Source organism: Homalodisca vitripennis, chromosome 4 (assembly GCF_021130785.1).
Source record: "Homalodisca vitripennis isolate AUS2020 chromosome 4, UT_GWSS_2.1, whole genome shotgun sequence".
Classification (NCBI taxonomy): domain Eukaryota; kingdom Metazoa; phylum Arthropoda; class Insecta; order Hemiptera; family Cicadellidae; genus Homalodisca; species Homalodisca vitripennis.
In genome coordinates, this window is record NC_060210.1 from 158,191,098 (window position 1) to 158,204,243 (window position 13,146).

Here is a 13,146-nt window from a genome sequence, read left to right on the forward strand (position 1 = left end):
AGTTTAGCTTCATTTCACTTTCCACTTAGTGCAACGTCTGAGATCCGATACTGTGACAGACTTGATTCCTGGAATATATTCTCAATATTTACATACCTCCATTCTGTGATTCCTCCCTATATATTAATCCAAATACTTCCTTGCGCTTTATAAAATCACTGCTAAATCTCCCCAACTTGTTTTCGTGATATTCTCAAGGTCCATTTCCTTGGACTACGGTCCACAACTGGAACAGTTGGAAACGTAAATACTCTTATATGATGGTTTTATGTATAAGTTATAAAAATAAAAGAAATTATTTTCCTACCATTAACTCCTCTAACTACTAACTGTATGATACTGTTCTAAGAATACTTTACCGGTTGTTCTCAAGGTCGAGTACTCTTCATTAAGATTTGTTATATGGGAACAGTCCTGATGTAAAATAGACCCAGGAGAAAGTCCCCTGACTTGTTATCAGTCACTTCCATGAAACCATGGCTGTTATCAATGCTGCTGACCTAGATACATGCACACAATGCTAATTCCAACATACGCAACATTGCAAATATGCGTTGTGCACCAATGTCACCTTGACTGCTCAGCACCACACCATTCTCCGAGAATACAGTCAACATCTTACTCTTCAAGTATTTCAGGTCTCTATAGAAGATACGAATCTCCAACTAGCCATATCGATACGATGAGTCAACGAAATTCTGTTCAATATCTCTGTACACTGCATATCATATTTTATTACACACCTTTATGGTCTTTCAATTTTAATTTAAAACAAAAGGAATGTTTTTACGCTTATTTTCCCCAATCCTCCATATTATTACCCTTAAACATCAAACTCAGCTCTGTTCCGCTGGCTTGAGAGGGCTCGGACTCCCCAACCTTCTCCCGTTATCTTCAAGTGAGGCATGTTGATTTCGGATTACTTGGGAACCTAGGTATAAGAAACCCAAACATAAGCTTATATCATTCTTTTAATTAGCGTTGTTTCTGATTTCTTTAATTAAAATAACATACCCCCATGTATAAAGTCTGGGATAAATGGCACTGGGCATGAGGAATTATTGTGATGGCTCTAGTGAGAGACATCTTGACTGACTTCTCAGCTACTTTTCTGAAGGTCGAGGAATTACTGTCTTCGTTTTCTGTTCGGCTCTGAGTGGTTGAAAACAAATTTTACAAAATGAATTAGTTGTTAAAAATTATTATTCTTGAAAACACTAAAATGACCAATCTTATATAAAAACTAGGCGCTAAATGTGTTACTAAACGCTAATCTCGAGAACGACTGGACCGATTGGGCTATTTTATTTTTTGGTTTTGACGAAGAGAACAACGTTTCCCGAAGTATTTAAGGATTCAGGAAAATAATTATAATATTTAGGACGCCTAATCCAAAGTTAATTGACTTCTAAACAGCTCATTTATATCTGAAGTTCACCAAAGAGGCAAAAACATGTGTTTACATTTACATTTGAGAAAATATTAAATAATTACACAGTTATTATCAGTGTGTGATGCAGATTGCATTACAAAGACGGAAGTTACTATCTAATTTTTACTTTAGATTACACCAGTGACAAATACACTGTCTAATGGATTGGAAATACTATTGAAACGCTGTTATAAAATCTACCCTAATGAACAAATCTGTGGATGTTTGAACATAATCGAAACTGGTTAGCTCCCTTGACATTGTGTATGGCATTTTTACTTTAGTTAAAGGAAAAGCAAAGGGATGACATTATTTATCTTATACCAGAAGCAAAACACAAGCGACGGAAGATGACTTTTTACCAAAGTAGTGTTTTAAAGCTAACATATGCACATCTTTTCTTGAACCAGAAATAAAAAAATTTAATCTTTTATTGCACTAGAAACATGTTAGAGCGGAGATAGATGTTTTTTAATCTAAGATGGATTCTAAATTCCACATGTGTTTATTTTCTTGGTTAGTTCATCAACATAAATTGTACTGTGGAACCATGCGTTTAAACCGTGGGTTAATTTAAACGACCGGAACTGACGTTTTTACCATTACTTATCCGTACGATTAAAAACTACTGCGGTAGAATATATATACCGATACAAAAAACTCAATACCGGTGTTAATCATTATTACGGTGATATCTTTAGATCTCTAGTTTTATTTATTTCGTGTCTATAAACAAACAACTGATTCTGGTACTATAGGTAAATGGAGTTTCAAAAGTATATTCTTACCAATGTTTACTTAGTATTCCATATCTTGGTTTATATATTGTTTTAATCGAGACCCCCGAAACATAGTAAGAGTATGGAACCCGACTGTGTGATATCTGGCCATAGTAACTTTATCACCAGCAACACCAGTCTCCCAACGTGAGCGCCTTATTAATATAGGAAGCTGCCCGTGCCGTAGTTGATGTGGTGATTTCACCAATATTGTCGAGAACAAAGACTTGAGCTCTAGCAGACAATACTATTGGCAGGCGGTGCGACGCGGTGTGGTGCACAAGGCCTCTGACTGGCCTAGAACTTTGTAGACACTTGCATTGCTCGGCCTTGCATTGCGCCAACACTGCGCCACGACTCTAGCTTCTAGCTCTCCTCCTCTCCTAGCTCTCATCGTTTGTTGGTATTCATGCTCCAGCCATCTCTCTCACAACAAAGTACTGGTGATAGTCTACTTATGGGGTCTAGACAACTGTATCGCGCCAACACTGCGCCACGACTCTAGCTTCTAGCTCTCCTCCTCTCCTAGCTCTCATCATCTGTTGGTATTCATGCTCCAGCCGTCTCTCTCACAACAAAGTACTGGTGATAGTCTACTTATGGGATCTAGACAACTGTATCGCGCCAACATTGCACCACGACTCTAGCTTCTAGCTCTCCTCCTCTCCTAGCTCTCATCGTTTGTTTGTATTCGTGCTGCAGCCATCTCTCTCATAACAAAGTATTAATGAGAGTCTACTTGTGGGATATAGACAATTGCATCGCGCCGAACACTGCGCCACGACTCTAGCTTTTAGCTCTCCTCCTCTCCTAGCTCTCATCGTTTGTTGGTATTCATGCTCCAGCCGTCTTTCTCACAACAAAGTACTGGTGATAGTCTACTTGTGGGATCTAGACAACTGTATCGCGCCAACACTGCGCCACGACTCTAGCTTCAGCTCTCCTCCTCTCCTAGCTCTCATCGTCTGTTGGTATTCATGCTCCAGCCGTCTCTCTCACAACAAAGTACTGGTGATAGTCTACTTGTGGGATATAGACAATTGCATCACGACAACACTCCGCTACGACTCTAGCTTCTAGCTCTCCTCCTCTCCTAGCTCTCATCGTTTATTGGTATTCATGCTCCAGCCATCTCTCTCACAACAAAGTACTGGTGATAGTCTACTTGTGGGATATAGACAATTGCATCGCGCGAACACTGCGCCACGACTCTAGCTTTTAGCTCTCCTCCTCTCCTAGCTCTCATCGTTTGTTGGTATTCATGCTCCAGCCGTCTTTCTCACAACAAAGTACTGGTGATAGTCTACTTGTGGGATCTAGACAACTGTATCGCGCCAACACTGCGCCACGACTCTAGCTTCAGCTCTCCTCCTCTCCTAGCTCTCATCGTCTGTTGGTATTCATGCTCCAGCCGTCTCTCTCACAACAAAGTACTGGTGATAGTCTACTTGTGGGATATAGACAATTGCATCACGACAACACTCCGCTACGACTCTAGCTTCTAGCTCTCCTCCTCTCCTAGCTCTCATCGTTTGTTGGTATTCATGCTCCAGCCATCTCTCTCACAACAAAGTACTGGTGATAGTCTACTTGTGGGATGTAGACAACTGTATCGCGCCAACACTGCGCCACGACTCTAGCTTCAGCTCTCCTCCTCTCCTAGCTCTCATCGTCTGTTGGTATTCATGCTCCAGCCGTCTCTCTCACAACAAAGTACTGGTGATAGTCTACTTGTGGGATCTAGACAACTGTATCGCGCCAACACTGCGCCACGACTCTAGCTTCAGCTCTCCTCCTCTCCAGCTCTCATCGTCTGTTGGTATTCATGCTCCAGCCGTCTCTCTCACAACAAAGTACTGGTGATAGTCTACTTGTGGGATATAGACAATTGCATCGCGCCAACAATGCGCCACGACTCTAGCTTCTAGCTCTCCTCCTCTCCTAGCTCTCATCGTTTGTTGGTATTCGTGCTCCAGCCGTCTCTCTCACAACAAAGTACTGGTGATAGTCTACTTGTGGGATATAGACAATTGCATCGCGCCAACACTGCGCCACGACTCTAGCTTCTAGCTCTCCTCCTCTCCTAGCTGTCAATGTTTATTGGTATTCATACTACAGCGCTAAGTCTACTGGTGGAGGCATAAGTAAAAATAGAGCTGAGTGGTAGCGAATGTGGCTCGCATATTTCATAACGTTTTCCTATGTTGGATGGAAACTTTTCCCCTAATGTATTTGTGTAATAAAACGAGTGTCATTTATTTAGAATAGCAATTCGTTTATTTGTTTTGTTTCATAAAATATATTGTACCATAATAAATTGTGATTCACATTAACGTTGTACTGAAGTCAATGATTTGTGTTTCAGGTTAGTATCGGAGGGCCGCGGGATCCCACGACAGTGGTGAGCCTCTTTGTGTTTATAACCTAGGTGTGACTGAAATTGTCGGTTTACAGCGACAACTTATATAAAATATGAATATAGTCTTAGCTAGTTCAAAGCTTAGATTCTATAATATTTAAATTTTCAGAACCTGAATTATGTGTTAGTTGTGAGGGCACTTCACGTTCAAATAGAAGCATACTTCAATTTGATCGGTAAACAATATGAGTTGCTAGTGACCACGATGTCATATATCTCACTATTACTTTCCCATAATAACCATTAATGACCGTTAATAACAAGGAAGGGCAAATATATAGAAAATAGGCCTTTTCCTAACAAAATTATATAAAAATGTGCAATAATGCATGAAATGTATCCTCTTGTAACATAAAATATTCCTCAACTTTTCAAATGTTACATGTATAATACACACCCAATAAGAAAAATTCAAATGATCAAGTCGCGAACTGTTTTTGTGGTTTTGTTCATTTACAACTTGCAAATTGATTCATGAAAGCCAATAATAACACCCAATAGTAATTTCATTGTTATTAAATACTGTTAAGGTAACCGCTATATTCCATATAGTACGAGATCCAAAACTTTATTTTATTAGTTTGGGTAAAGATCCACTGTTCTGTTCTGATTTTAATATAAACTGTATAATGTTTTAGATGCCATCGTAACAATTCTTACTATATCTCCATAGCCAATTACGAATAGAAACTGCAATAGTTGTCATTAGTCACAAAATTTACGTAAATACTGCTTCGTACTGAGCCTTGAAATGATGAATATAGTTTATCCTTGATTAAAACGATTTAACATCCTTAATCGCAGAACTCCATGTATACCCGTTACAATTTGAATTACCGCGCGTATCACGGACCTTTATACGTCATATATATAAACTCTCGTAGCAAACGTAAAGCGTGCCTTTATAGACAGTCGAGAGAATACGCAAAACACTCGCGGTATGTGAATACTTTGAATATGTACAAGACATTTAAAATTATGTGAAAACACTGACATTTCACGTATAACGCGTATCCAGCATTGGTTATAAAGTTATCGTGAGAGTACCTACTGGACTGACGAGGTGGCTTGAGATAGAAATAGACATGCAAAGTATAACGGGTATTACAAATTTCATTGTTAGTTTATAAAGTTTGTAAGTAGGTGTACTAGTTATAAAGGACTACCGTTATCGTTAACGTTTTACAACCGTATACTGCGTACTGCATCTTTCAGTACATTAGCACCCTCGCGGCAAACCTCTTTACACGGTCATTTTATTGACCTCCTGAGTGTCAATGAGTCATATATCGTCACTTTAACTGCAGTGTAAAGCGACTCTCAGTACTTGTCCACATTCACGGTAAACCTTTACACAGCCACTTCATTTACCTCCTGAGTGTCAATGAGTCATATATCGTCACTTTAACTGCAGTGTAAAGCGACTCTCAGTACTTGTCCACATTCACGGTAACCTTTACACGGCCACTTCATTTACCACTTGAGTGTCAATGAGTCATATATCGTCAATTCTATTGCAGTGTAAAGCAACTCTCAGTACTTGTCCACATTCACGGTAACCTATTTACAACGGCCACTTCATTTACCACTTGAGTGTCAATGAGTCATATATCGTCAGTTTTTATTCTCTCGTCAAGCGACTCTCAGTGCTTATGCACCTTCATGGTAACCTATTTACACGGCCACTTCATTACGGTCACTTGAGTGTCGATGAGTCATATATCGTCACTTTTTACTGCAGTGTAAAGCGACTCTCAGTACTTGTCCACATTCACAGCAACCTCTTTACACGGCCACTTCCGGCCACTTCATTTACCACCTGAATATAAATGAGTAAATATATATTATCACTTGTTATTGCCGTGTAAAGCGACTATCAGTAATTCAAATTAAAAAAAACTTTATTAATATAATTTGTGCACTTACATTTACAATTATACAAATAAAGAACGGCACCAGTCATATTTTATTTAGAATAACTATTTTTATATTTCTATAAATTCTTCAAATGAATATAAAACTTTATTGGTTAAAAATATCTTAAGGAGTTTTTTTAGCAATAAATTATTTTCTATTCTGAGTAAGTCTTTTGGAATTTTATTTATAAACTTAATTCCTCCCGAGTTTTGTTTCTTATAATGAAATTCCAACGCGTGTTTACGTTCTGCCAATTGGTTTCTATTCTGAGTAAAGTAGTCGTGACTTGACCCTAATAGAGGTAATTTTAAACATTTGATCTGATTTTCATTACTGTTTTAAGTATATACATTCCATAAATAAATAAAATTCCCAATTTAGAAAAATAATCTTATCACAGAATCCCGGTCCTTTAAATTTAGTATTATTCTAATTACCTTTTTTGAAGTTGCAGAATACTTTACAGATTTTTTATTACTAGTGGCCCCAAACAACGCAACAACAAAGATGATATGAGAATGTATGTGGGCATAGTACATGGGGTTTTTTAATTCCTATTGAGCAATATTTGGACAAGGACTTAAGAGCAAATAATCCGGAAGAGTTGTTTCTTTGCAAAGCCTTTTTTCTCTCTCAGCATCTTTTTTATGCTCATCCCAAGTTAGGTTTCCATCCAAAAGTAATCCTAGAAATTAGGTTTTTGTTAACTGAGACATTTTTACATTGTATATTGTTATATTTGGCATGGGTTTATTCCTATTTTGTTTTGTGCAGCAAGAAATTAAATTAGTTTTGTTAAAGTGTATTAATAAATCTTTACTACAACAATAATTATGGATATGCATGAGATCCGTTTTAGCTACAATGTCTATTTCACTAAAGTTTTTACCAGTAACTATTAAATTAGAGTCACCTGCATATAAACACAGCTTGCTCTAATCACTTTTCAAAACATTTGGTAAACCCATAAAATAAACTAGGAAAAGAATAGGTCCTAGGATGGAACCCTGTGGCACACCTTAGAGTGTTATTTGTAAAGAAGATTTTGTATTCGTAATTAAATTTGTGGTAGTCACAAACGACAAGTTAACGTATTGTGGTCTATTTGAAATATAAGAAGCCAGCCAATTTAATGCAACATTTTTAATACCTATATTCTTTAAATTTTCTATTAATACTTCATTTGATACACTATCAAATGCTTCAGTAAGATCCATAGAAAGTACTTGACCACATTCGCGGCAACGTCTTTACACGGCCACTTTATTTACCACCCGAGTGTCAGTGAGTTCATTATATCGTCAGTTTTTACTGCCGCGTCAAGCGACTCTCAGTACTTGGCCACATTCGCGGTAATATCTTTACAGGTCTACTTTATTTACCACCTAAATGTCAATGAATCATATATCGCCTCTTTTACTGCCGCTCTGTCTCTCAGTACTTTGACACCTTATGTATCAATCTTAGTGGCGTAATTTTTTTTGTAATTTGTATATGACAAAACTAAAGTAACAAAATTAAAACTTTATCATGTGTATAGAGGTTTTTATCAGACCAAAGGCGTTATTGTCAGACAACATTGCGAGTCGCGTTGTGTGGACAAGTCATCTCCAAGTTCTGCCAAAAGCATAACGACCACCATACCCGACGAACAAGGGTATGCAGTAAAAATACAGTTTTTATACTCATGTCAGGAATTTAAGCTACACAGTCGTGTTGCTCAATATAGTGTTAAGTGACGCAATGTGTAAGGTTGGTAGTACTTGTCAAGCGCCGTCATATTTTGTACAGGTCCAACTATTACTTGTTAGTTATAACAAATTAACTACACCAATGATTTTTTACTAACCTTTGACACGATACCAATAGCTCACTTAACAATAACCCCAATTGGCTGTTTTGTTACATTTTAAATCTATTTTACAAGCCTAAAAATGAAAACAACCTGGTATAAAACACATTTGGAAGGATTTAGCTCCTTGATAAGTTAACCAGAAAGTAATAAGAACAGAAATGTTTTAAAATCTGTTATTACATTAAAAATGTTAGAAAACATAATTCCATACATTTGTTAAAGTCACAATTCCGTTATTTATGATCCAGAGAGAAAGTAAAAAAGTGTTTTGGAACGCATTCCTACATTCCTAGATGTTTGTGTTGTAAACTGGATATAACCTATCTTGAACGGTTTGCGAGAGATCGATTACAGGTAAAAATTCCTGGAGAGTATTTCGATCACTAAGAACTTATGAATGAAATTTTAAAACAAATTCAAAATCGTTCTAACGACGATGACCAAGCTCGATACGCCATTTCATTCGTTCTAATTTGGCGGCCGTTTAAAGTTTAAATGTACAATTCCGTTAATCATGGGCTTAGAGGATAATTATTGTTTTTTACGAATGTAGATGGATCGTGATCTTCTAAAACAAACCATATTGATATTTCAAATTCACAGTTGGCAACAAATTCAAGTTATTTTCCGGATATGCGACGCTCAGTCCGATGCAGCCCCTGAGCTACGATCGGTAGTGTCACATAACAGAAAACACAATGTCTGCGGACTTATATGATATTAGGGTTGATGTTTTAAAAACTTACTTTTATTATATAGACATAGCCTATTTCCACTTATTCTTTTAATATTCCACTCTATTTTATTATATTTTGCCTATCTTTTCTAAGGTCTATGAAACAATTATGAGTTAGAAACCTAACGTTAGAATACCTAACGACATTTGCATGGTTTTGTAAAGGTACAACGTATTTAGCTATATTTAAATCCATAAAATCTATTGTTTCTTCTCTTGGTAAAATACTGTCTGTTAATAGCTTGTTCTGTGATCTCAGCAAGACTTTTGATGGGTGTGCATAGTCGTGCTCGGGATTTGTTCGCGTCCTATCTAAGTAACATAACCCAACCCATTGAACTGTATGGGTATATAAAGCGGTGTTCCTTAAGGCTCTATACTTAACTTTAACTTTTTATAATTTATTTGAAAGACTTTTCTTCTAAATGTCTACCATAGCAAAGCAGTGATATATGCTGATGATGGTTATTTTCTTGTTTCTTTTGTCTGCGACAGTATGCTCATCGAAGATAAATATAACCTCAAAAAAAGCTCCCGGTTTTCTAAAAACTTTTTCTCGCTCAATACAAAAATAAACTAGATTTATTTATCTTAAGTCAATCAATATACTTCCGACATGTTTTGTAAATGTATAGTTCCGGTCAAGTCTGCATCTGCATATATATATATATATATATATATATATATATATATAATATATATATATATATCTATATAAAAATGAATGTTTGTATGTTTGTCCTTTATGGAATCGTGAACTATTGGACCGATCATGATGAAAATTTGTACGTATATGTATTTTTCCACGGAGAAGGTTTATAAGCTATGCCCATCCCTTTCCCGATTCAGGATTCCGCCCCACTGGTTACAGAAATACCCATAAGAAATGCATTGCAGCAAACATATGTTAACGTCTTTTCAAATTTTTAATCAGCTGTTCTTTGTAAACATATATTACACTTATAGTTTTAAAGCATAGAGTAAGCTTAAGAGAAACGACAAATTTTGTTTAAACTGTTTTTGCAATCACTGTTAAACATAGACTTTACTATCCAGATAATACAATTCAAATTTGACGTAAAAATTCACCTTTAACTGCAATATTTATTTAATATAAACCATGTATCATGCTTGATCAGAAGAGTAATGCAGATATCATAATTACTATCTCACGTTGGCTACAAATATAAAGAATGTTATAAAATCAACCTTAGTTGTTTTTTTTGACAGAAGTATGGTTCTCAAAACTCCGTGTGTACATATTCTCTCGATCGAGACAACAAAGCAAGCTCAATCGTGGCATCGGAGATATAACTAATTTAATCTAAAATTTATTATAGTAAAAAAAAAAATTTACTAAGTAATATAAGGACTTCGGTTCTTAAGATTTGCGTGCGAAGCCGTGGGTAACAGCTAGATAGAGGCAGGAATATGGTACATACCTTCATAATACGCCCAAGAGGCTCACGATGGAACGACTATCAATTATCTCAGCAATGTTTAGAATGTGATAGAAAAAGAATAAGTGAATATAGTGTACTGTTTTCAACGGGAAATTGCGTGCGAAGCCGCGGGCAACTTTTGCAAAAAATTATTGAAATGCGCAGCAAAGCGCGCCGGGCCCGCTAGTATATATATATATATCATGTGTGCAAACTAGATACAATAAGTACACTGTGCTGTGCTCTCAGACGTCGTGTCTCCACTGAACTGGGATACTTCTCGACAGTTTTCAAGATACAGAGATTGTGCATCAGAGGCATTGGTAATCTAAAGAGCAGAACATCTTGTGAAACGCTGTTCAGGGAGTTCCATTTAACGCGTTGATTGCGGCGAACGCACATCACTATTCCCTCTGGCCAAAGACGGTACATTACTCGTGTTGCAGTGAAGGTGTTAATGAAGTTTACTGGACTGGTTGGGTACGAGTGTTACATGTTTTTCAAACCAAAATCCGAACTATATCTTAATGCAAGAGGGAAGGAACCGGTGCCGGTTCAGAACTCGTTTAGAAAAGAGAAAAGTTGATTTATACGATACTTTTTAACAAATTATCAAAGGAACTTAACAATATACATGAAGTACCTTGAAAAGGTTTAGGAATTTCTGAAATAAAAAACAATATACTAAAGTCAATGCTATAAAAAATACGCCCTTATGTGTCTTTTAAATTAACTAAGAATTTATTGTTACTATTGATTATTTCCTGATTTATTTATATAAATATATTTCAAAATTAATTTAACTGTTCAAAATTATATAATTTTGGAGTGTTTTGTACTCGTATTTAGTACTGAACGAATAAAATGTTGATAAATCGCGTGTTTGCAGAAGTGTAAGTTAGTATATGTTATTAAAAATAATGGTTTTTATTTGTGAATGCGTATATAATGTTTATATGTTTAACTTTATATGTATTATTTTATTTTAAAATTATTTAAAAAAGCTCTTTAGACTATTGGTGTTGGTTTTCGATTGGTATGATTATGTCGGGTTCACTTAACTATTTATGATCATTACTATTATATTAACATATTAAACGGGTGGAATGAAAGATCAATTTTCTCTTTAGGCTGTATTAGTATTTGCATGTAATTGTAAACCCCTCTTATAAAACCTTTGTAAATAAAATCACTCAACTAGTTTATAATCATAAGTATTATATTAACATTTTAAACGGGTGGAATAAGATTAATTTTTTCTTTAGAATGTAATAGTATTGACATGTGCTTGTAAATCCCATTTACAAACTTCGTAAATAAGATCACATTGTAAATTCGTTTTTACAGCTTACAGTGGAAATACATTTTCCACAAAAGATAAATGAGTGATTATCATTTTGTAATTTTTTAAGCGTATTGTTAAAACACTGATTTTACGTAGCCTATTTGTTATCCGTATGTATTTTGTACCTTTAAATAATTTTGGACAATAACTCTAGTCTCCACCATGCATTTATTATACAATGTAATAGTACAATCTTATATTATTCAATATTACAGTATCCTCAATTCCGCTTTCGTATAATTTCATAAACATGTCATTTGTTCCTAGTAACAAAATTTCCGAAAAATAGATGTGTAGGTACACTAGACTAAAATAGGGCCATAGTTTCGCTCAATACTTTATAGTTTTGTGGGAGTTAAATTCTAACCAATTTTCAATACGCATACGAATTTATATTTCTAGACTGTGCCGGACGAAATATTTAAAATACATAATCCAATAGGATTCTAGTTTTACAGAACATGCAATCAGAAATATAGAGTGGCTTGTAATAAGTGGCATTAACACTTTTTTAAAGGTGCACATCAGTATTCATTTCAAAATTCAAAACATTTTTATTTCAAGACATTTGGAGGAATACGTACTTTTTTCAAATTTTACAAACCGATTTCGTTAGCAGGAATTACTAGCATAACATTCAACATTCTAAGATTGGAATTCAAAATCTGTGGAGTAGCAATATAAACATAATAAATATGGTTGATTAAAGGGGATTTTTAATACTAAACAGATTATATAATTAGTGAAAATACATAGCATTATGAGTTAAAGTTTATGTCTTTCAGTGTAACAGAAAAGTGAAAGTAAAAGCATTTTATGTAAGGAAAGTTTTTTATACTTGCAATACAATTATAAAGATTGTATATCCCATAATTACCTATAACATGGTAATTATACCATGGTACTAATGGTAATGGTACTAATGCCATTATACCATATGGCATTAGCCATATAAAAATATAGTATTAGTTTGGAACTCGATATACTTTTGATTAGTCGATCCCTGTATCGACTTATTCGGAGACAAATGTAGATTTTACAAAGCAATTCTTTGTATTTTACAATAATTTCTTCATTTTATATATATATATATATATATATATATATATATATATATATATATATATATATATATATATATATATATATATATATATATATATATATATATATATATACATACAATTGTCTGTTACTGGAAATATATATATATATATTTCC

General features: G+C 35.0%; 1 protein-coding gene across 3 annotated transcripts in view; it reads left to right on the forward strand.

Annotated features, from left to right (window-relative positions):
* The window catches only part of LOC124360407 (hormone receptor 4-like), a 121,512-nt gene that overhangs the window by 79,141 nt on the left and 29,225 nt on the right, over positions 1 to 13,146 (forward strand). For all 3 annotated transcript variants that reach the window (XM_046814012.1, XM_046814011.1, XM_046814013.1), the window contains exon 2: positions 4,577 to 4,612. The gene's annotated coding sequence lies outside the window, so the exon portion shown is untranslated. The remainder of the gene's footprint in view (positions 1 to 4,576; positions 4,613 to 13,146) is intronic.